The following is a 26,259-nucleotide window of genomic DNA, read 5'->3' as shown; positions in this document are numbered from 1 at the left end:
GAATTTCTCCTAATAAGCACATTTTTGCAGGCAACGTGACTAGTGTAAGCATTTTTGCAAGCAATTTCTCATTTTATAATGCATTTTTGTATGTTATTTTCATTAGTATTCATTTTATCCACACTTTCCCCCAAAATATATATTTTTGTAAGTATTGCTTAGTTGGAGAAGTGCATTGCAAAATTTGGATGAGTGTGAATTTCGACAGATGGCTGTGTTTTGGTTCTCATCTTCTTTAGGAAAGCATACATTTGATAGATTAGGCTTTAAATGCAAGCTGAATTAGATTTATTCCCCATCCCTGCTCCCCACTCAAAGTCACTAAACACTCTGTCTCCTGGTTTGTTGGTCACAATACAATGCTCCATTCCACTTTGCCAACCCAGGAACAAGATGACACTGATACTGGAACTATAGCAGCTTCCTATAGGACCAAAGGAAGCTGCCTTACATGAGTCAGACCACTGCTCTATTTAGCTCACTATTGTCTGCACTGGCTGGCAGTGGCACTTCACAGTTTCAGGAAGGAGTTTTTTTTCCTCCAGGCCTAGCTGGAAATACTACGGATTGGATCCAAGACCTTCTGCATGCAAAGCATATGATCTACCACTGATCTATTGCCCTTTCCCACACTACAGGGGTGTGTGAGTTCATCTATAGTGAAGGGTGGATCCACACGCACATCATCTCCAACAGGAGTGGCTCACCTGATGGTGTAGAGTCACAGCAGTAGCCTCCCAGTGGCAGTAGTTTTGCTGCTGCTTACTGGTCGGGTCTGCGCGGGCACACCGGCAAAGCCAATGAGGTACTCCTGGCCGTGTGCCCATGCAGCCCCGGTACTGCCACTACCTCATCCCTACCTCTCCTATAAAGTGGCAGTGGTGCAGCCACTGGGAGGCTCTTGCTATGGCTGCACCTAAGCAGGCGAACCACTCCTGATCTCTGGTAATAATCCAAGGTAACTGGTTTAATTTTCCCAGCCATCCTCTGGATATCCAAATAAGCAGAGGAGGTCCTGAATGGATCTTGGGCCCTAGGTCCTCCTCTCTTGTTCTGATAGCACTCCTTGTTGCCCACTCCCATTTTTTGCAGCATGCCCAAGGTGAATTGGGGTAGTGGTGGAGGATTCCAGGGACCGTGACACTAGAGGCTGAGGCTGACATTGGATTAAATCAGACCTAGTCCACCAGAAATGAATTATGAGGGGCTAGGAATAGAGAAGAAATTTGTTCAGTCTGCATTGTAAAGCAAGTCAACCTAATGCACCAGTGCTAGACTTACATAGCTGTGTGGTTACTAGCAGCAGGGCCTTTAGAGTGGTTGCACCAGGATTATGCAACTCTGTCCTCTTGACAGTTAAACAGGCTTCTACTATCATCTGCTTAGACACCTGATGAAATCCTCTCTTTTAACTGAGGTCTTGCCCAGTTGAACTGTACAGGAATTCATTTTTAGTTTGCATTTGATACCGTCCATATTTTTTACGACACTCCGTATTTTATTTCTGTGATTGATTTTACCTTATGTATTTTATATATCTCTGTTCACTTCTTAGTTATTGTGTATTAAATGGTTCACACATTCTTAAAATAAAATACATAAATAAAATGCAGATCAGAATGCAGCTATCAAACGATACACTTCTCTGAATTGTGTGATGCAGCTTCACTTCAAAAACATGTGCACTAAAATGCATGTCTGGAAGAAAAATGCATACAGAAAAGCATGTTTTAGGGCAAAATGCAAAGAATATAAACATAAGCGTTTTAGAGGAAGGATGTATACAAACTGTATACAATTTAAGTGCACATTTTATGTGCTGAACCCCTCCCCCTGCATAAACCAGGATAGAATTGGAGTTATGATTCAGCTCACATGAAATAATAATAACTAGTAGTAGTAGTAGTAGTAGTAGTAGTAGTAACTTGATACCTGAAGGTCCCCAAGCGACTTCCTCAATGTTAAAACAAAAACAAATAACACACTATAAAGCATAATAAATAACAAGAAAACAATAGCAATACCACCCCCACACAGCCACAGGAAGGTTTGGCAGCATATTAAAACCAAACATTATCTCAATCTAACAAATGCCTGGGAGAAAAGGTATGTCTTTACCTGGTGCTAAAAAGATGACAACGAAGGCACCAGGTGGACCTCACTGGGGAGCATATTCCACAGATGGGGAGGCACAACTGAAAAGGCCCTCTCCCTTGTCACTACCCTCTGAGCTTTCCTCAAAGGGGGGACCTGGCGAAGGGCCTCAGAGGAAGATCTAAACCTGACCTAGAATGGACTGCCTTATATTGAGTCAGAGCCATTGGCCCACCCAACTTAGTATTATCTACACAGAGTGGCACTCCCGGGGTTTCAGTAAGGGAGCATTCCCAGCCCTATCTGGAACGGTTGGGGATTGAAACTGGGCCTTTCTGCATGCAAGGCAGATGCTTTACTACTGAGTTAGGGACTTGTCCATCCTTAGAGAGGGCAGGCATCTAAAACAAGAAGTCACTGCAACACACGTTTCTTGACAAAGCCAGTTGCTTCCTATACTTATTATTTATTACATTTACCGTACATCCCACCTTTTCTCCAAGGAGCTCAAAGTAGTGTACATGGTTCTCCACTCCCCATTTTATCCTCACAACAACCCTGTGAGGTAGGCTAGGCTAAGAGATGTGGCTGGCCCAAGCTCACCCAGTGAGCTTCTTGGCTGAGTGAGGATTCAAACTCTGGTCTCCCAGATCCTAGTCCAGCACCCTAAACATTATACCACACTGGCTATATAGGCAGAGTGGCATGTATGGGATGCTGCCAAGGGGAAGTGGCTCCCATCTCACTTAGGTGACACATGCCTTTTTGCCCCAGCATGTCCGTGGTTCAGGTTGTCTGTCAACCAATGTCTCCTAGGGCCAACAACAATGTTCTATAGACACTGCACAGCACTGGCTCCCATGATCTTGCTGGCATCAGCCACACTGACATTCTTCAGGGAAACAAGTGAGCAGGTCATTGCTACAACCATGCCTCCAGATCATGGCTGCTCCTCTGGAAACTTTCAAGTATGTTGCCTTTCTGAAAGCTGCTGAAGCTGGTTCTTTTCACATCATCAATCAACCCCATTTGTTTTAAAAAGTGGGTTCTTCTAAAAGTTAGTAGCGAGCCAAGCTTGGCACACAGGAGATCCCACCGCTGAAACATCCTCCCCCTCCTCTTGTGAGCTTGCAGCACTAAAGATGCCATCACATATATTGCAAAGAGTTGCTAGCCCTTGGAAAGTGCCACTCAATCATTCTTAAACACCCCTGTTATTTATTGTTGTCACATGACTCATGGGGGTCCCCTAAAGCCAAGCTATTTTTCAATTTAGGGAAGGAAAACAAGACTGTTGGTGCCGCATGCTGGGTTCAGGTACTTTCCAGGATCTTTAGAGGAGGCATAATAGAGCAGTTCTCAATCCATGACCCTCCGCCACCAACAATTTGTAACACCCACCATCCTCTTTGGGAAGCAGGCAGCACACAGACAAGAATCCACAGGGATGCTAGCCTTCCCAGCAGGGTATCCTCTTTTCGGGCATAAAAAAACCCACAACAGCATAAAAAAAAAGCCCTGTAGGATCACATAGGAGCAGAGGGCCACGAACCTCTCACACTTCAGAATCCTGAATAGCTAACAATTCTTGTTCAGACAGGGACATAGGAAGCTGTCTTATCCCAAGTCAGACCAATGGTCCATATAGCTCAGTACTGTCTACACTGACTGGCAGCAGCTCTCCAGGGTGTTAGCAGGGGACATTCCCAATTCTCCCTGGAGGGCTGAACCTGGGAACTTCTGCACGCAAAGTAGATATCTACTACTGAGTTATCGTGATTCTCAAATGGCCTCCACAGCCACTAGATAAGAGTAGACTGTGAGGGGAAGAGCAGGAGAGATATTGGGCTGCAGTGTTTTTCACTGCCAAAAGCTGCCCCTGCTCCAAGTATTTGTAGAATAAACATGCTGGGCAGCTCATACATAACCCCAAGTCATCGCTTAACATCAGGTGATAGACTCTCAAGCTTCCATGCTCTGTCCTCTCTCCCCCCAGCCCTCATGCACTCTCCTTAATTACTTCCTAGATGGTGGCATACTACAGTTTGCTGTTGCATCTAACACAGCAAACAGTGGTTTGGACTTGCTCTCACAATCAGGAGGAGGTGTTGGTGTGGGGAGGCTGGGTTGTGAGCTCTTCCATACTTCTGAAACTGCATCCTGAGCTTTGCCCAAGCACTATCCTAGGAATCTCATGGGGTGGAAAACAGAGAAGAAGAGAAAGAAAAAAAGGGGGGGGTTGTTGGGGGGGTTTACCCTTTATTGTCAAAAGATATTTCATGATTTATCCTGAGGATCTTTAACACATAATGCAGCAGGAATGCTAGGTTTGCCACTTGCTTGCATGCAGACAACAGGAGGCCACAGTCAACGATGGCTTCCTGACAAATGTTTGTGTACAGGACCCATGTTTGCAAACACAAAAGCATCACACTCACACTTTGCATGTTTAAGTGTGCACTGCCAAAATGATATTGTGTGAAGCAGCCCGATTCAGCCTCTCACTATTTCACTCCAGTCACATCTGTTTCTTAAGACCTCGGGGCAAATTCAGACCAGCAACTAATGTGACAAAATGTGGAGATTTCTTTGTGACAAACTGTGGTTCTAATGCAATTGTGTAGGGAGACCTAACATCTCTCAAGTTCATTTTCCAGGAGTGGTCATCTCTGCCCTCTCACCCTCCCTTCCTTTTTCAGCAATGAGCTAATATGATAAGAACAGTCCATGATATTGTAGCCATGATATTGTTTTTCCACCAAGATAGTCACAAGATAGTCTCAGTTTATTACAAGAAAAAACTGTTTAGTTTTAACACATTTACTAATTCACAGAAGGAGGAGGGGGAGAATCATCCTTCCTAGCCCAAGTAGGTCACCACCAAGGCCACATTCACACCATACAATTATTCCACTATTATTTCACTTTAAACAGTCATGGGTTTCCCAAAGAATCATGGGAAGGGTACTTTGTGATCGGTGCTGAGAGTTGTTAGGAGACTCCTCCTCACAGAGCTACAATTTGCTGAAATGGTTTAACAGTCATTTCTTTTTCCCAAAGAACTCTAGGAAGTGTAGCCCTGTTAGGGGAATAGGGGTCTCCTAACAACTTTCAGCAGCCTTCACAGACTACACTTCCCAGGATTCTTTGGGGGAAGCCACGATTGTTTACAATGGAATAATAGTGGAATAAATGTATGATGTGAATGTGGCCCAAGACAAAATTAAGGCAGGGCTCGTCATCTTCAAGCAACATAGGAAACTGACTTATACCAAATCAGACCCATTGGTCCATATAGCTTCATACTGTCTACACTGACTGGCAGCAGCTCTCCAGCATTTCAGACAGGGGACATTTCCAGCTCTACCTGGAGATGCCAGGGATTGAACTTGGGGCCTTCTGCTTGCAAGGCAGATGCTCTGCTACTACACTACAGCTCCTCTGTGGTTCAGCACCGGTGGGTTTTTTTTAAGAAATAAAGTTTCATGCATACAGTTTTGCATATGAAAAGTGAGATGGACATATTCTCAGGCCACACTTCTAAAAGGTGTGTTATTATTTCTTCAGTGCTTTAGCATGCAGAGAGCAGGGCACAGAAAGTGACACACTTTGGGGTCCTATTGATTTCCAAGGGAGACTTATGCACATGCTTAAATCTCTTGCATTTAAATCAATGAGACTTAAAATGCTCCACTTTGACGGAACTGTTCTCAGTGTGTTTTAGAATTCTCTGCTCATTCATTCTCACAACCAACCCTGTGAAGTATGGCATTGCTGTTCCCATTAGACAGTGAAGAGCAGGAGGGGACATAGCAGCTTCCCCCAAGGCAAGACAGTAAATTCATGGCTGAGCAAGAATTTGAACCCTAGTCCCCCATTTGACAGAGTAAACTGGACATTTTAAACTATACTGATGTGCAAAACCTTCTCATTTCATTTTGGGGAACAGTTCTACCTTCCCAAGCACTGGTGTTACAAATACCTCATTGCCACTATTCCACCACCACCCTAGCTGCCATTTGAAAGTTGCCTCACTCTGCCCAATGGTAGGGCCAGCCAAGCACGTCCTTCTCATTCAAAAGCACAGATTCATCACAACTCTGAATCAGTGTTTCACATTGTTTAACCATGCAACATTTTGCTAACTGAATCACTACCTCTAGCCCCAGCTTCATATAAAACCACAGGTCTGGTTTTCAAATGTTCCACATTTAGAGGTGTGGCTTAATGGTGCATTGCCCTCCATTCAACGCCAGTCTGAATGTTTTTGCATTGTATACAAAATAACATAGTTTGCACAGCTTACCTCTTCTTTTTTTCATTGATGTAAGCACAATTTTCACAAGCCTGTTGCTTGTTTGAGAGCCCATCCCAATTTTATATAATAGCTTCTTCATAAATGTCCACTTAAGGCAAACCAAACATCTTCTGGGCTTCAAGTGAAAAGTGCAGGGCAAGAACAGCTGCTGCTTCGTCGATTTTAGCTGTGCTTGAGTGAACATGTCAGAGCAGCCAGCTCCACTTTTTTTTTTAATGAACCAAGCTGCAATCCTGTATGTACTTACCTGAGAGTAAACCCCACTGAATACACTCAGGCTTCTGAATAGACATGCATCAATGTATAGTGCTAGGCCACAAGCAGATAAGAAGTGAGAGATACGCAATGAATCCAGTCTCCCATGAGTTTAAATAAAATTGAAAGTAAATACGGGGTAAGGGCAGGGAATCAGACAGAGACTATTACACTAGAGCAGTGCTCCTCAACCTTGGGTCCCCAGATGTTGTCGGATTGCAGGATTACAGCTCCCATCATCCCCAGCCAGTTTAGTCAATTGTCAGGAATGACAGGAAATGTAATCCACCAAATATTTGGTGGGGTCCCATGGCTGAAAAACACTACGCTAGATGACACTGGACTTAATGCTTTCTGCCATGCCATCTTCCAATTGAAAGTGCTCCACTGAGGCTGCTATTTGTCCTGCAGGGGAGATCATACAGGTATCACACAGCTACATGTAAGTTTCCCCCTGTGGGGCAACTATTACCCTTGGGGGGATTTAGATCAGGGAAAGGGTGCAGGGGGGATGATAGTGGCATGGCTCCAATCCAAATCAGTCCTCCCCCTAGCAGCTGCATCATCATCATCATCATCACCACCACCATCACCACCACCTAATACAGATCTCCTGCATCTTGCCGTGCCTTACCTGCAACAACAAATATCTGTAACGACAAGGTTCCCCACCCCCTCATTTTGGGAGCAGAAAATAGCAGGTATTCATGGTGCTTGAAAAAAGAGTACTTTTGCATCATCTGTATTTTCCTGGGTCCCTCAGGGTTGTTCAGAAACAGAAGCCTCAGCACCGTCTTCTCCCTCACCTCCATCCCATCTAATAAAGCAGTACATGGCATTTCAAAGAACAGAGCATCTGAGAGCTGCTTTAAAAAGATGGCACAGAGCAGTGTGCAAAGCCCCCAAATGCCACCTTTCCATCTCCTTGACAGTGACACCGGCAGGTGCTTCCTCTTCAGTCCAGCCTCTCAGTGGGCTAACTAGAAGGATTACATTTCCTGGCAACATTTCTTAGGCAATAGGGCGCATCCAGTATGCAAAGCCCTCTGTATACTTCCCCTTTACGATGCCTTCTGGAGAAAGGATTGTCTTGAAGATGCAATGAAATCCAGCCATTTCCCACTCTACTCCATGCCCAGTTTAACAACTGACAAATACCACCAGTTTTTTTTAAATAATAATAATAATAACCCTCTCTCCACCACTACCCCCACCCTCCTTTCCCCTCAAATCTCTGCTGCTGACATTTTGATGTTTCCTCCTGGAGATTATACCTCACATAATGAATGTTTCCCCCTTTTCTCTCCTAGTTGCTTCTGCTTTGTTTCCTGTCTCTAAGCTCTCTGAGCAAACCCAGGGCATGATGAATTGTCCTGAGACACTCGATGCATCCTTCTTTACACCTCACCTCCCTCTGCCATAGATGAGAAATAGGACTTTCCCTCATCCATCATAAGTCAGCATGACAAGACTGTCATTCCCAGGCACAAGTATGCTGTATCATTCCATCCCAATGCTCTGCTTCACTGGGCAGCTTTGCTTTTCTAGAAAGCATCTGAGACCTTTCTAAAGGGCTTGGCTCATATTGAGGATTCAGGCACAAACACACACACACAACCCGAGATAGACATGCACATATTGTTCCTCAAACTCTCTTTTCACTCCAAATTACCTCAACCTTTGGCTTGTACCAGCCAGGCTTCCATGAAACATTCCCTGCCCGATTGAACTTTTGAATGTTGTGCTCTGCCACGCAATTCAGTTTGACTAGTAGGAGCGCTCAAGCTTCTTACAAGTACATGCCTTGCTGCTCAGCAGGGGCAGCTTAATAATCAAGCACATGATCGTGCAAGAATATAATCATAAGAACATAAGGACAGCCTACTGGATCAGGTCAAAGGCTCATCTAGTCCAGCATCCTGTTCTCACAGTGCCCAACCAGATGTTTATGGGGAGACCAAAATGAGGACCTGGGTGCAACAGCACTCTCTCTGCTTGTGATTATCATCAACTGGCAAATTGTGGCTAGTAGCCATTGATGGCCTTATCCTCCAGGAATTTGTAGAATCCTCTCTTAAAGCCATGAAAGGTGGTGGTCATCACTGCCTCATGTGGGAGTGAATTCTATAGTTTAACTATGCACTGGGTGAGGAAATACTTTTGTTTTGTCTGTTCGGAATCTTCCAACGTTCAGGTTCATTGGATGTCCCTGAGTTCATGTCTTGACCATCCTTGCTGTAGTTTATAACGAACTAGAATTTTGCACAATGTGAATAAAGCACACACACTGTTTGTTGCCCCTGCTTTTCTTTACAACTTAAGGGCTGGGCCCAAAGATTTGACTGCTTGTTTCAAATCAATACATCAGGGGTTGCCAGACTTTTTAGACCTATGAGCACATTTGCATTTTTGAGAGCATGCTGAGGGCACCACCTCCTCTAGTCAGTTCTCTCCCGCTCCCCCAGGTCACCACCCCCAACCCCCAAGAGAAAAAGTGCACACACATAGGTCATTTTCTTTTTTTTTTTTTTTTTTTTTTCAATAATTTTTATTCAGATTTTCATAAAACATACAAGACAAAATCATAAAACATTCAAAGACAAAAAACAAAATCAAAAATAGTTAAACAAAAAGAAAAAAAAAAACAAAAACAAAAATAAAAAATAAAGAGTAAAATATTGACTTCCCATTTGTCAAAGATCAAATCAGTTATAAGTCTATAATATATAACAATCCTGTCTCTTAAGTCATATTATAAAATCACTTTCCTCCAGTAGTTATCTTACTTAATCATCAAATCTCATAAACATTACTTTATTCTTTCCACAAAAAGTCAAAGAGAGGTTTCAATTCTTTAAGAAATATATCTATCAATTTTTTTTTCCAGATAAGCATATCGATTAATCCATCTCATTACTAATTATGATAATCTTATTGTCATAACCATAGTCAAAATAAACATTTCAATTAATCCATCACATCAGAATCTGTTAGGTTCAGTAATTTCAATAGCCATTGTTCTATTATCTCTAGTAATTCCATTTTCCATCTTCCATCTTCAGTAGTCTTGTTAAGTCCAGTAATTTCAATATCCAATCTTCCATTATCAGTATTCCATAATAATCTTGCTGTCAAAGCCATAGTCATATAGTAAGAGTCTGATGGGAATTACCTCTATCCCAAATATTTTCTTGCCATCCATTCTGAATAGGTTGCTGAAATACTGCTGTAAAATCATATCTCTGTTCTTTTTTTCAAAATACACTGGGTCATCTCTTAAAAGTTTTTCCATTGTCACATGGCTGCAGTTAATTCCATAGATTTTCTCTATATTGGGCTCCATCACATCATTCCAGTCCAGAAGATAGTCCATGCCATTGATAACTTTATCTCTAGAATCTTCATTAATTTCTTCAGAGATAACATTGAGTTCCAAACAATAGATTTTATTTCTAAAGTCCATAGACTCCAAATCTTGTTCCTGTTCCACGTTTGTTCCAATCTCCGGGATCTCCTCTCTCACAGGGACCCCTATTCCAGTCTCCAGGGTCTCCTCTCTCACAGGGACCCCTGTTCCAATCTCCGGGGTCTCCCCTCTCACAGGGACCCCTTCCAGGGTCACCTCTCTCACAGGGACCCTTATATCTTTAATCTCCTGCTTCATTTTACTCAATTCAATTTTCATTATCTCAATCTCATCCATTATTTTCTGAAACATAGTTATTTCCAGATTCTCAGCCACTTTCTTAATTGCCATTTTAAAAGAAAAATATAGGAAAACCACTTCTTATTTCAGCAACAATTGGGTTAATACTCCAAACTTGGTGACATCACAGTATAAACAGAGCAGACAGCCTTATCTCTCCAATAGTTAAGTAAACAAAATGCAGTTCCCAGGATCGAAACAATTAATGGCAATCGTCAAGAAACAGATTCGTCAAAATAAAATAGACCAAAAAGAGAGTAGTCTCAAAACAGTATAATATTTTTCAAAATAAAAATCTGGAATAGAAATCCCTCTTCTGTGTATATCTTTAGAATGCAAATCCAGGACAGCTTTTTGCAACAAAAACAGAGATAAGCTATTAATTAGTGCGTAGCAGAGAGAAGTTACGGCTCCCCAGTGAGATGTCAAAAACCGATCAATCTGGCAAATCTCTTTTAAACAGCAACAATTTAAGTCAAGTAAAAGAAAAATATAGAAAGAAGGGTGCTTGCCTGTTAGTGCGTTCTCTCTTAGAAGATAAGATGAACGTTCGCTTTAACAGATAGAGCTTGCTGTTGAAAATCCGTCCCCCCTTCGTCGGGTGGACCTCGTCCCATAAATTAATGAGATCTGGTCGTCCCAACAAAAATAGGCTTTGAGGTTAATCTCTTCGTTTCTCCCTACCCGGGAGAAGTTTAATCAGTCAAAAAAAAAAGAAAAAACTGACTGATATATCTGAATAAGCTTCTTTTGAGGCAGGAGCCCGTCTCAAAAGCAGGCACAGGCTAAGTCACCCTTCCCGGAAGTGTGGTCATTTTCAAGGGATCTGGGTGGAATTATTCTGAGCCTTAAAAAGGCATAGAGTTGGAAGAGGAAATGGGAAAGAGTGTCACTCTTCCGGCTTCCTCCTTCAGCTCTGTGCACTTTTCAAGGGAGAAAAAAGATAACTACTCTCACCATCTCATGACCAAAGGGGCAGTGAGTGGTGGTGGGGAACTCAGAGGTTTTATGGACACTTGGGAAGGCCTCAAGAGTGCCATTCAGCCCATGGATGCCATGTTGGTGATCCCTGCAATACATGGACTTTATCATATCACCTCAGAAATTCTTGGTCATATGTAACTCTCCTGTTTGACCCTTTTTGGTTTCACTTCTCTTCTGAGTCCTCCCTCTTGCCTTCCCCATTTCACCATAGTCCTTTGAACCTGTCACACATTCCACAGTGCCTTTGGGCCCAAACCAGGGATGGAAGACTCTGGAGGAAGACCAGGAGGGAGATGAAGAGGAATGGGAGGGGTAGGCTGGGACACTGGAGCAGAGTCTGCTGGATGGGGGCTCTCCCCTGTCCCTGAACTTGGCTGTCTTCATTGGAGAGGAAGGAGTCCCAGCTCTTCTCTTCCCCCTCCCCCAATAAGGGAGAGAGAATTGGCAGAGTTTGGGGAGTTAGAGGAGCCATAGCCTGGGGAGGCTGAACAGGATTCGGAGGTGGAGGTGGACTTAGCCTTGTCTCCTAGGACAAGATGACACCTCCAAAGAACGGAAGAAATGCACCCACTTAAATGCAGTGCACACAACTGCAGGGGAGCCATTCCTGCAGGAGTAGGGTTTCTGGTGAGTAAATGTGCCCTGAATCAGCTGTAAAACTTGGTGGGCAGCCGTCGGACACCTTAGAAGCTCCCACATGGTCTTGAACTTGTTCTCCTGAATCTTGGCCCTTGCTCCACCATCATCCCAACACATTGTAAGAGCTCTGGGACTGAACAGCTCTGATGCTAAGTCTGTACCATTACTCTGCTTTAATAAATACCTTCGGCATTGTGTTTCAGACAGGAGCCAGGACAGTATCCTCCATATCCCTCTTCCAAACTTCCCTTTTTACAATTTTCTTTTGCTTGACTTGATGCTTTCTCAGGCTCCTATTTCTTCTACCCTTACGCCCTTCCACCACACATTGGTGTCAAAACAGCTTAGCCAATAGCCAAGCAAATGCCCTTCCATTTGTCCCTGTGCTCTGTGACATTCAAGCAGCTCAGCTAATCAATGATTGGCCAACATTAGATGGCAGTGGCTTCATTGCCACCATGACCATTAAATTCCTTAGCGTGCCCCACAAAAAAATCAGGATATAAAATATGTCTCCTCCCAGGGTCCAGCACTCCAACACAGAACAAGCCAAAGCAGAGATGGGATGAAATCTGGGGAGATGAAACTCCCCCATCACATATTTTAAGTACCACCAAACAGATAGGGAGATTGTGGATTCTCAGTGGCAGCCAAGTGTGTTTATCTGTATTTATGTGAAGTGTTGTATACTTTTCTTATCCCCAGCAAGTACATCACTTTCCACTCAGTTCAGCTTTACTAAGAGATATGAAAACACTTCACAGGAAGCTGGGCTGATTTATGATGAAAAGGAATAGTAACAAATTCGAGGCCACACTAGGCTGGACAGGAAACCATGCAGATCAAAACAGAGGCAAATCTGTTTACACAAAGCAAGACATCCAGGATTTGGGCAGCTCTAAGAAATGGGAAATGGATATTCTGATGACCTATACTGAGGGTTGTTGGTGAAGGAGGCCAGATCCATACTTCACATAACTAATAATTAGACTTGTCACTGCAATTTCATAGCAAGTTTGGAGGTTCTTCCTAAGGGTGAGCTATATGAGGGTCTGCAAAGTTGACCAAAATAATTTCTATAAGACTAGTGACATTTCTCAGGAGGGTTCTGGTCATCTTGCAATGGAGGAAATTCAGAGTCGCATTCAGGACACCATGGGAGTGGGAGAAAACCTTCTGTGTTTCTGGTGAGCTGATCAACTGACAATCAAGTTCATTGCTATTGTCATTGATCACTTCCACACCATACATTTAAAGGACATGGCTACCCCCAAAATGTCATCCGGAGATTTGGGGTGAGGTGTCAGCAGTACGCTGATGATACCCAGCTCTATTTCTTGGTAACATCTGAATCGGGAGAGGCCGTGCAAGCCCTGGACCGCTGCCTGGACTCAGTGATAGGGTGGATGAGGGCCAATAAACTGAGTCTGAATCCTAGCAAGACTGAGATGCTGTGGGTTGGTGGTTCCCGAGTATGGATAATTGGTCAGTTGCCCGCTTTGGATGGGATTGTACTCCCTCTCAAAGAGCAGGTCCATAGTCTGGGGGTGATCCTGGATCCATCTTTGTTGCTAGAGGCCCAGGTGACCTTAGTGGCTAGGAGTGTCTTTTACCAGCTTCAACTGGTAGGACAGCTGCAGCTGTTTCTGGACCAGGATAGCCTGACCACTGTTGTCCATGCACTAGTAACCTCCAGGCTGGATTACTGTAATGTGCTCTATGTGGGGCTGCCCTTTAGGTTGGTCCAGAAGCTGCAGCTGGTGCAAAATGCGGTGGCGAGACTGCTCACTGGGGCAGAGTATTGCCAACATGTCACCCCACTTCTGAAAGAATTGCACTGGCTACGTATTAGCTACTGGGCTAAGTTCAAGGTTCTAGTTTTGTTGTACAAAGACCTGTATAGCTTGGGACCAGGATACCTGAAAGACCATTTTATCTCTTATATACCCAGTCAATCACTGCGCCCCACAGGTAAGGGCCTCCTGCAGATACCATCTTATCAGGAGGTCCTTTCTGCACAACATAGGAAGTAGTGCCACCTACCCAGTGGAATTCCCTCCCCTTAAATATTAGACATGCGCCATCTCTGTTATCTTTTCCACACGTATTGAAGACCTTCCTCTTTCAACAAGCCTTTTAAGCTGAGACCTTATCCCAGTCCGTGATTGTGTTGGAATTGCTTTTTAATATGTTTTTAAACCTTCTATTTTTAAATATATATATTTTAAAAACTTTTTCTTTAAAGCTTTTTTTAAAATGTTTTTAAAGATGTTTTGCTTTAATATATTTTAAAGTCTGTTTTTATGATGTTTTAAAGTGTTTTTGGTGCTTTTGTTTGGGCTCCTACTGGGAGGAAGGGTGGGATAGAAATCAAATAATAAATAAATAAATAAATCCTTATGTACTCAAAATGCCACCACCCGTACACAACATGGAGGTCTCAGCAGGCTTGCGGGAAGTATAAATAAAAAAGACTATACTCCATGGGCACATAATGTTGAATATCTGTTGGGAGGAAAACAGAAATCTGGGGGTGGGAACTGAATGGAATCATGCTGGAAGGAATGACTGGCGCTATTCATAGTGCAGGTCCCACTTGTATATACACATATCCCATAAGATCGTCAGAGTCATGTTTTTTCCAGCAAAAGCTCATTACAGGTGCTTCAATTCTGGATAATGAAAGTAGACATTTCAGAACTGTCTTGTAATTGACTAACAACTGATCCTGAGAGATGTGCCAATTCACTCCCCGATTATAGCAAATGGCTTGAAGCAAAGCTAGCCCAACTAAATGATGTATTCAGAACCAATGCTAAGCAGATTTCTAAATGCCGGGGTTATCTCTGAAAATTTCTCCATTAAGAACATAAGAAGAGCCAGTGGCCCATCCAGTCTAGCATCATGTTCTCACAGTGGCCAACCAGATGCATATGGGAAGCCAGCAAACAGGACCTGAGTGCAGGTGTGTGTGTGTGTGTGTGTGTGTGTGTGTGTGTGTGCAAGAGATAGAGAGATATGTAAATCAAGAAGTCCCTGGTCCAAATCTTACATCAGCCTTGAATGCACTAAATAATCTTAGGGAAATCTCCAAATGTAAAACACAATATTCTTGGACTGAGAACTTTGGACTTAAAATATGATGCTTGATGGTTGGTGGATGAAAGGTGCCATTCCAGAAAATTCAGTCCTAGGACTCACCTATTTTCCCAATGCCACAGACTCCTCTTATTAGTAGATGGTCACCACTTCCCCTCAAAAGTCCCTTCAGAATGATGCTATGTTACCACATAGCCCAGGAGTGAGCAACCTTTTTTTTTCTGTCATGAGCTGTCGGTGGAACAGCTATCAGGGGCTGTATGTAACAGGTGGGTGGTGCCATCGCCTATGTTAGGCATAGTCTGAGCCTAAAGCGGACAACCTGTTTTCACTTTCTCTTTGCCACCCCTTTCCCCACCCTGCTCCCTCCTTGTGTAGAGCTCCATGAAGGTAGGATGAGGGCCACATCCCTCAAGGCACAAGTTCCCCATCCCTGGCTTAGCTTCATTCTGATGGCACTTTTGGGGTCTTGGTGGTGGTGGTGGGATGGCATCTTCTCACTGTCCTGAAGAAGATGACAACAGAGGGAGAGGCAGTAAGGAGAGCAGGCTGAGAGCAAGTGAATGTGTGTCTGTGTTGAGGTCAGCAGTAGAGGGTCCTGTTGAGGGTGAATGGGGCACTGCCCCACCAACTTCAGTCTACCCTCAGGCAGCCCCTACCTGCCTGCCTTCTTGCTTACACCAGTCAGGGGATGGCTCTGTCTGTCACTGATTTTGTCATTGACCACCAATTGCTGGTCTCCCTGACTTCCGCTCCATCAGTCCCAACAGGTACCAGCCACCACTGGTGACCAGTGCATCTGTGTTTGTGCTCAGTTCTATTAGTCTTTATATTGCAGGAGCCAATGCTTTTTCTGAGCATTGTTTTTTTCTCAATATGCCCTCCCTCAATGGAACCCTGTTCTTAGGTTAAGGAGCACATTTTGCTTCTGCCACAGGTGTAGAGAACCTTTGGCCTTCCAGATGTTGCTGAACTACAACTCGTCAGCTGCAGAAAGCATAGCATTCTAGTAGTTCAGCAACATCTGGAGGGCCAAAGGCTCCCCACACCTGTTCTACCGAATGTTGTCCCCAGGCACAGTGCTTTACACTTCCCCATAGATGTGAAAGTCAACCATTTACTTAAAGGATGCACTTGGAACATCATTGGTTGGAGAGGGGGCTAAATTTGTCCCTGGTGACCCCCAGTTTCTTGGAAGAGAAAAAAAGATTTTTTCCCCATCTGCCAATTGCTGCCCATATAGGACCCAGGAAACCTCCAGGCTGCCAGTATTTTGAGGGAGGGATTCAGGTGCACACTGGGAAGTTTAGGTTGGTACAATTAAAGTGGATTAAAGCACTCAGTCACTCTAGAGCAACAAATACACTTTATAAAAGAAATGGTTTTTTGTTTTGTTTTTTGCAGTTAGGAAAGTGACAGGGAAATGCATTAAAAAGCATGGAATGAATGCATGATTAATGGGATGAGGTATAAACAACCCAAACAAATCAGGAGGAATGAATGCTTATTTTGTATATCCTCCTCACAAACAAATCAGAACAAATGCTCAATAAAGACAGGATATTATCTAACCACTTCATAAGCTTTGTGCAAGCAAATCAGGATGAATGATCAAGCAACAGATCATCTAGAAGAGACTTCGTTAACAACAGGGTCTGCTCCTATCTTCATTGCTCCACTGTTTCATTAGTATAGTCCTGCGTTCCATGTATAGACCAATCTAGTGTTGAAGCAAACAGGCAGCATATTGGAAAGGAGAGCGGCTATTATGTAAAGCACAGATGTGGAACCTGTGGCGCTCCAGCTGTTGTCGGACTACAACTCCCACCATTCTGCCCGATTGGCCCTGCTGGTGGACCTGAAGGGACTTACTTTCCCTAGCCTTATTTGCCATCAAAATTCTCTAGGGCAGTGTAGGTTATAAAGATGAATAAATGCAGCATGAAAGCTTGCACCTAATAGCTCCTTCCAAGCAATCCACCACAGAGAACCAAAGTTTTCAGAAGTTACATTCAGCAAGTTCTTAACAAAGGAAAAGATTTTAGCCCCAAACCAGTTGGACAGAAAGCCCATTCTGCACAGAATGCAAAGGAATGCTCCAGCCATAAGCTCTCCTTTCATTCCCAAGATAAGTGGCTCAGCCAGGAAGATAAGATTTAACTATGTTTGCTTCAAAACTCACGGAATGAGCTTCTGCCTGCCTGCCAAGAGAGATTGATTTTCTAAATAAGTTATAAATCGCTTGAAATTTCCCTCGGCACACGTGGAGAAATAAAGGCATGGGGCATATGCGTGCGTGTGGAACGCTAGAAAAAGCAGTAAATGAATTATTCCATTAGGGCTTGTGTATCAAGAGAGTATTGTCTTTAAGCAGGTTATTTTTCCAAAATATTTCTTAAATATAATATTTTTGGAAGGAGGTTAACTTTAATCTCCAGTTAATGACTTTCCCACCCCCATTTTGCTGTGTCATCTGCTGTGGTGGCAATTGTTCCTTTGACCAATACCACTGCCTACATCACGCCTGCACTTTGCTCTCCCCCTAGAGAAGGCTGCAGAGGCAGAATGTGGTTAAGAGCACATACTGTCATTACAGCCAAGCTCCTGGGATCTGTTCTCATGTTTCACAATTAAATCCCCGTTGCTGGGGACAACTTTATGTGGAGGATGGATTGATGTTAGAATTATTATTTTGATATTTTGATGTGTTATATGCTGTATTGTACGTCGCTCAGAGTGGCTGGGAAGTCAGCCAGATGAGCGTCTAACAAATCGAATGAATGAATGAATGAATAAATAAATAAAAATTATTATTATTATTAAAAGCTCCTTGTGGAGGAATGGGGCTCATCCTAAGAGTCTCACTTGCACATATATTCAAGATATCATTTATCTGAAGGGAGAAGTGAATATTTTCTTTCAGTGGTACAGGGTGAGGGCAATCACTTGAACAGTATGTTTATTATAAAGTGCCCAGGATTGCTTTGCTGAAACTTCTCATGCCCTCCAGACTTCAGCACACGTTCAGAGCCATCCTAAGACATTTTACTGCCCGAGGCAAAGGACAAGATGGCATCTATCCTCCCCTGACCCATCAATTCCATGGACAGAAGCTGACCAGACTAGCACCTGAATCTTACTTCAACACTGGCAACAAAACAGCATCTGCCAATGCACCCGAGGGCAGCAGCCTAGCTTTTAGGGTGTGTACAGGTCTGCTGCTCAAGAGAAGAGAACGACTAGGGCAGGTATTGGGAACTTCATGTCCAGGGGACCAATGCGGCCCTCCAGCCTCTCTGTCTGGCCCTCCGGATTCTCCACGGGCCACACACCCTCCCAAGGCATGCCCATCTCTGCTCCTGCATTGCACCTTCCTTGAGTGTTGTTTACTTGGCTGAAACATGCCTTTCAACCCTGATCAGGCTTCACACTTGCCTGGAGGAAGGATAGGAAGCATTGTGGGAGTGTGTGTAAAACTCGCCTACTGCACAGAGGTAAAATTTACATCCATTACTCTGCCCACTTTTGTCTCTGGCCCAGAAGCGTAGTGGAAAATCCAGAAGTGCAGGGTCCCTCCATGATAGTCACACCACACCCCCTCATACCCATGCCCACTATTCCACTGTCCCTCATTTCCCTTGCTCTCTGTGTTGTCTCTGAGTCCACACTCCACTACAACAGATGTCCCCAAGGGCCAATCAGCATGAAAGGGGTGGTTGTGTGTTAGCTACGGAGAAGAGTCTTCTCAGAAGCTGACCTACTTCCTTTCACTCTGTTCGGCTCCAGTCAGCACAAAAGGGCAAGGACTCTTTTCAGTAGCTAACATGTTCACCTTTCATGATGACTGGCTTGTACATAGGGACCTGGCTGGGACCCTGCTCCCTAAAAAGTAAGAGGTCTACAACCTCCTACAACCCTGGATGACTACACCCCTGGTCTGGCCCCACCCACCATTGGCATGTGGCTTGCCCAAAAGGGAATGTGGGCCTTGGGCTGAAAAAGGTTTCAAATCCATGGACTAGGGGCTCAGAAGTAATGGCCAAGTGGGGGGTTGCTATCACTGATCCACCAAGATCTGCCACTTGAGGCAACTGGCTCATTCTGCCTATTGGTAGGGCCGGCCCTACACACATTAGGAAGGGTAGGTGTCTGGCATCTATGGACAGTGGTACATTAAAGGAGCCTGTTTCCCTTCTTACTAGCCTCCTTTTTCCTTTATAAAAATGGGCACAGTCACCAGGAACCCTAAACTCAATGGCTTTTATTAGGCCTTAAGTGTTAAAGTACACTCGAAATGCTAGTGATTTCACTCGAGTTTTTTTCTACAAACAGTAAGTGCAATTCTTATTTTGTTTGTGAAAGCAAGGTATTTCCTCTCCTGGCTGCTCTGACTCAGCCTTTTTACTAGAAGAGGCATCAAGAAGAGAGAAACCCTCTTGCAGCTCCCTTCCAGGCCCTTACCCTGTTTCTAGGTAAACAAATACTGACGTACAGGGGTCTAATGAATGAGGTCTTCTTACCCCCTTCAGGGACTCAGGATGGCTCCTTTCCTCACCCAAGGCCTCCAGTTCATTGGACACCCAAGTTCTTTCTCTAGAAGTCTTCTCTCCATCTTTCTCTGGCTTGACCATTGGGGAAGAGCAGGAGACAGACAGACAGACATACAGACAGACCAAATGACCGACCGACCGACCGACAGACAGATAGATAGATAGATCTTGTTTTCTATCTGAGTCCCTATCATGGAATGGGGCCCTGATTCTTCATCCAAGTAGGTAGGAATCATAAGATGCAGCAAGATGGTTCCTGGAAATCCTTCACAATAGGAATGGGGGATAAATTGGATTCAGTTCAGATTTAAAGGCAAAACTGTCTAATTTGTTCTTCCTGGAAACAATATGCCAGCCAAAGGACAGTCATCCCCTGAAATTAGCTCTTCTCCAAATTTTGTGGTGCCCTTCTCCAGACAAATGCAGGGATGGAGGAGAATTCTGCTTACTTGAGATCTGTAAACTGGAATTTGAATAGCCCCCTGCCCCCAGCTGAAGGAAACTGGGTGAGATTAATGATCAGATCAGATGATGGCAGGAGTGCCCCCAATGTGCTCACAAGCCTGCAGGTGGAGGTTTGCCACTCCTGTTCTCTCTTTCTCCCTGTCTCCTGATTTCTCTGTCATCTGAGTCTCCCAGATCACCCCCTTCCCTTCTTATCCTCTCTGCTTTCCCTCCAACTTTCTTGGTTGCTCCATTTTGTATTCAGCAGCTCAGGCACCATTATAAGCCTTTAAAAGCACATAGTGTCCCTTCAGATCTATCTACATTCTTTTTTTGGGGGGGGAGAAGGTAACTCACCTCATGAAGGGGGAAGCAAAGGAAACTTAAGCAGATTTTTGTTCCCAATGCAAATCCGGTGTCAGGGAAAAGCCACTGAGTTCGCAACAAGTATGCTCGCTTTGCAAACAGAGTGAGCACATGAACTATGGTACAACCCAGTGTCAAAATCCAACTTGGAAGTGGAACTCTTACCCTTCCCTAGTCAACATAATGGTTGTACAAATCAACAGGGTTACACGCTTTCACACAGACTCGTGTACATCGGTTGAGACAGCTTGTATCTGTGTGCAGTGTAATATGTGAACCAGGCTTATAAGCAACCCACCTAGGTGGGAAAAGATGACAGAATTAGAAGTTACACTGAAATATGGCTGCTGACATTAATGGCAACCTCATATTTAATTCCCCTCCACACATGCTTGGTGTTCCCTGCCTCACACCTCACTTCATTAGCCAATGCTGGGTCAGTTGGGGATTATACTAGAGAGATGTGACTATGGATGGACGAATCTGTCAATTTTGGTTTCTCTCAGTTCTTCACATTTCTTCATCAGTTTGCCTTTTTTAAAAGTTATCATGACAATTCATCAGCATTTTAGTCCAAATTTCTTCTGATATACACATTCTTGTAAACAATTTTGCCTGATAGGCATATTTCTGAAAGCAATTTCCCGTAACACGAAGCATCACTAATATATGCATTTTTATGCATACTTTCCCCTAATACACACTTTTTTGCATACACTTTGGTTGGAGAACTGCATCACAAAATGTAGAGAAGTGCAACTTTTGAAGCTGTGTTTTGGTTCACATATTGTTTGGGAAAGTACAAATTAGGCTGGTTCACATTAACATTCGAACTGAACCAAATGTCTCCCCCATTCCAAATGGTGACATCTGGAGATTGGCCCTGATGAGACATTACAGCAGGAATGGGGAACCTGTGCCCTCCTCCAGATATTGCTGGACTCCAGCTCCCATCAGCCCCAGCTCGCATGTTGAATTGTCAAAGATTATGGGGATTGTTGTCCAATAGCATCTGAAGGGCCGGATGTTGCCCAGCCCTGCATTACAGGATAGGAGGTGGGGAATTAAAGACATTGTTGCTGTTTTGGGTAGTAGCCATGCATATAATAAAATATGCAAATCCAGCCAGAGTCTTTGGGGATTTTTTAGATATATGATGAGGATTAATCAGTTTTGTGCCTGTGAATGTCACTGTTATCTTAGTTTTTTTTAAACTGAGCAGTGATGTCTATATGAGAAGATACACAAGTCCCACGTGGTTACATTTGCTGAGAAAATCATTGTAAGGAATGCTAGCAGAAGTGATCTCTGTCAGGAAGACATTCAAATGACATGAATGGGATCCGACTGGGATGCTAGATTTGTTCTTGCTGGAGTCTTGACAAAAGCCCACCATTGTCAAGTTAAGACCTTGGTGGCATTCGAAGTGCCAATTTTAGAAAGACATTTGTGTTGCAGTCATTTGGGCTTCCTGGAGGAAGCGTGGACCTGGGCTCCTCCAGACTGCTCGCCTCATCAGAGTTACTGTTTTGGATAATGAGGAAGCAGGAGAATTGATTTGAAGCTTAATGAATAATCAGCTGCCATCAATAATTGTAATCACTAATCTGGTGCAATTAGAGACAATTATAATAAATGCAATTTCCTCCTGAGCTGCTAACGAACTGCAGAAATATGAATTGACTTAGAGGCTGGCTGGCTGTGATTTATGCAACAGGGTGATCAAGGATCCTATTATCATGGTGAATGCTCTTAAATAAGGGATTGCCTTGGTGAGCTTCCTTCTCCCGTGCCTTATTGCATGTCAGTTCCTTAAAGTGAGAACCCAGCACCTCCCACACCAATGGAGTCACACCTCCTCCATTCCCTGCTCCACTACATAGTTCTTCAACTAATAGTTCAGTACCTCAACAGTGCTGCTGTATCCCAGGTCCACAGTTCTCCACTTTTATCCATCCTTGCCAATTTCCCAGCTCAGCAAGCTGATTCGTTACTCCTGGGTTGAATCCAGACATGATCCTCCATCATAAATTACCCTTCACATTCCAAGAATGCATGGGAGAAAGATGGGGCCCCATCCCACATCCACTGGCCACATCTCATGTAGGGGAATCCTATATGGCTGGGCATGCATAGGTGTCTCCCTGTGATCAGGGACCCCAATTTTGCAGGGTTCCCAACACCATGGAGATCTTCTGTCTCGTGAGTGAAAGTCTTGAGGTGAAGCCACTGGGAATGGAGGATCTGGAGGTGTTGCCAGTGGATGTGACCCAACTCCTTTTCTCCAATGGATTGCACAGAAGGTAACTTAAGGGACTGCATGGATGAGGACTCTCCTTAGATGGTTTGGAATGCTGAGGGGTGGGGGTTCCCATCCATGAGCGTTCTGACCAATTGTCAGTCTAGAAACAGCTCCAGGGACAGAGGGTAGAAACACACTCACTGTTCTCCCAGTTCTAGTGTGTTTCCACCTCTCTCTTCTGAAAATGGGGGCATATAACGCTAGTCAAACCCCACCCCTTTTTACTGTAAAACCTGGGGGAGCAACTTGAGTGCATTTTTTTTTAAAAAAAATCAGCTTCAAAGAGATTCTGTAACTGAACAGCAGATCAACCTGTTCACCTCCAGGTGTGGCTAATGGAAACACTTTGATCTGGCGACTAGTATGTTTACAGCCTCAGTGGCTAAATCAGCATTCTACACTCTCTGAGCAAGGAAAGAAGAGGGGAAGGGACCACTGCTGTATATTCACCCATCCCCTTCAGAATCTATGGCTATCTTTCCAAATAAACAATTGATTGTTTGAACCAGTTGCTGCTCTCTTTGCCTAGTCAGGCAATGGACCTGCTGCTCCAATGCCTAATGGACCTGCTGCCCCATTTTTAAATGGGAGCAAAGAAAGGTTTCTGCAACCAAGTATTATTTTAATGCACCCTACTTCATTTAACGTCCCAACCCCAGAATGATGAACAATGCTTCCTTGGCAATCTTGTATTTTCTATTTCTATGCCTTTTGCCATTCTTAAAAGAAGCATTTTTGTTCCTTTTTAGTTTTAAATGTCATGTAAATTTGAATGCCTTTAAATACATTCCATTTTGCCTTTTTTAATTATAACCACGTGCCTCCTATCCTTCACTCACCACCCACCCACATTTGCCCTGGCTACAAGTTATTAGAATCTTATCCCCCCCACACACACATATATCACATATTGTTTTAAAGGAAGTCACAGTGTTGTGGCTGCCTAAGAATGAGCTAGACGGCTGCAGCCTACAGAGGTGTTGTTAAGGTTTGGGCTCTGTATTTATATTAAAAGGCAGGATAGAAATTTGTAAACATAAAAAATGGATGTCCACAAAGGGACTGGAAGTAACTCAAGGGGTTAAGGAATATTCTGTGCCTCATCCACATTTTCCAACTTTTTCTCTTGCACTGGTGTGGTTACTTGATAGGTGTTTGAAAACCCTCCCCTTGATTAGGTTAGTTACACCTTTCCCCTCCTGCACATGCTCTAGGTGAATGAAGAAGGAAGCGGTGATACTGACAAGGCCGGCCCCCTTGCCAGTGAATGCACAGGGTCAAGGGGTCTTGCTTTCTCCCTTCCTCCATATTGTCATAGAGTCCTTGCATACTGAATGTTAGTTCACCTAAACTGACAGGTTATCGACAGCAGTCATCCAGTGCAGGCAGAGGATAGAGGAGGGACCATTCAAGATTTCTTATAAGACTTTGAAGGTACATGTTAGTTAAAATAAGTTACAATAGATGAAGGACTGAGTTAAACTCTAAGTCATATTACAGAGCCAAAGTTACAAAGTACATGGAAATACATGTCATGATACATCACCCATCAGATGTCATGGATGGTTCTCCTGCTTTCTTCAATCAGCAGAGTTGAGGGGTAATGAGTGTTATAAAACCTGGCCTTTTATATACTTTCTAATCAAAGAGAAGGCATGTTCCCATGGCTTTATCAATTGCTGCCTTCTCCTTGTTGTCTCTTCCTGCCTTCATGACCAGTGCCAACAACTAGTTAGCTTAACGTTACTATATAAGGAACTTCCTCTTAAACATCTGAAGTGCTGGCTGACCGCCTAGAGGTCTTATCATAGTGTACATCAACATTCTCATGCAATACTTTGTTCAGAAGGGAGGGCAAAGCCTATTTTCAAAAGGGAACATTTTTCCTCTGTGCACTTATGTGGTACCAAGCTATAAGCTAAGCATTATAAGCAAACATAAACAAATGTAAATAATTTCAGCACTCTTTATGCATATTTCAAGCCAATATCTGGGCTGCCCATTACATGGTGATTGAAATCTTGGTATATGCTCACCTACATCATTGGGTAGGTATGGATACCACCCCATTACTGAGATCACCTATAACTATTTTTCCTCTGTTTTCAAATGGACAGATTGTTGGGTAATACAAAATCAATCTGCAATGAGCTTTCATTTTTGGAATGAAGCAAGTTTCTCAAGAAGCACTTTTCTGGGGGGGATATGCAATAGATCTAGATTGTGTGTGGACTGTGTGAAAAAAAGTACTCATTTTCCATTGATTCTGGAATAAAATGCTGTGTGTACATAGCCTCAGTATTAGGCAGCTTCCCATGTCCCTAAAGCCATCCAAGCAGGTGGCCATCACTACACTTTGTGGGAGCAAATTTCATAGTTAACTATGCACATGAGAACAATGGCGGTTGAATTAGGTTTGAAAGAAAATGGTTTAAAAAATCCATAGTGAAGACATGCCCTAGTTTGCATGGTGACCCAAACACTGCTACTTCCCATCAATCCTTTACTGCGGTTCACTGAGCTGAGGATTTGAAAAACAGAACACAGCATCTGCACAAAACATTTTAAACACACACACGCACACACAGATTCCTCTTCAATTACCTGACAACAAATGATGGCAGCTTTTTAAAGATGCACAAATAGCTTATGGTGTATCTCTTAAAAAAAAAAGTCACATCCACCCACCTTAGGGTTTCTAACTGCAAAATGTTTCCCCACCCACCGATGGTACATAGCAAGTAATAAATATGGAAATCCAGGGAAGGGAATGAGGAAAAATAGAGACTCGACTGTCTCTTGCCAACAAAGTACACAGCAGCCTCGTACAGCAATGAACGGCTGTCTTCCTCCACTGCACTTCATGAATTCCTTATGGGCTCCATGTTATTGCCAGCCCATCAAAGCGACAGGTGCCTTTCTTCCTCTGACAGAATAGCCTGCTGTTTACGGGCTATCAAGCAGCCACTCTCCCAGTGCCGGCTCCCCTGCCAGGAACCCAATTGAGGTGCTACCATTCTGTTTACCAAAGCTGCTAAAAATCCAATGTAAATTCATCGCTAGTAAAATCTACATGGAATATAGATACAATTGATTGAGCAGAGAGAGAAGCAAAAGCTTCTGAGAGAGGGTGGCAATCAAGATCAAGGTGCTCCTGCTGCTGAATGCTGTAGAACGCAATATTTAAAAGGAAATAACTTTTGTTCTGTATTTTCTTTTGCAGAAGCTAAGCAGATAACTAGCCTGTGTATTCCAAGCTTTTTTCCCTTTGCATTTCAATTTGAGGGTTGTTTTTCTGGGGGGAACACCTCCAGAGATTTGGCTATAAAAACCACTTTGGTGCAGAATAGGGATTGAACCCTCTCCTGTTTATGTTCCATTTTAAGTGTGGCCTCCTGGTGGTCGTTAACATATATTGTATTGTTTTGCAGAGAATTATCGATATTATAATCAGCATTTCTTCATGAATCTCCACTGGTATTGATCTTTATTCTGAACTCTG

General features: G+C 43.6%; 1 protein-coding gene across 1 annotated transcript in view; it reads right to left on the bottom strand.

Annotated features, from left to right (window-relative positions):
* Positions 1 to 26,259, bottom strand: part of NTM (neurotrimin) — a 1,016,090-nt gene that overhangs the window by 774,066 nt on the left and 215,765 nt on the right. The gene's annotated exons all lie outside the window — the stretch shown is intronic.

Source organism: Rhineura floridana, chromosome 12 (genome assembly GCF_030035675.1).
Source record: "Rhineura floridana isolate rRhiFlo1 chromosome 12, rRhiFlo1.hap2, whole genome shotgun sequence".
Classification (NCBI taxonomy): domain Eukaryota; kingdom Metazoa; phylum Chordata; class Lepidosauria; order Squamata; family Rhineuridae; genus Rhineura; species Rhineura floridana.
Note: the sequence above shows the minus strand (reverse complement) of the source record. Positions and strands in the feature narration are given on the sequence as shown.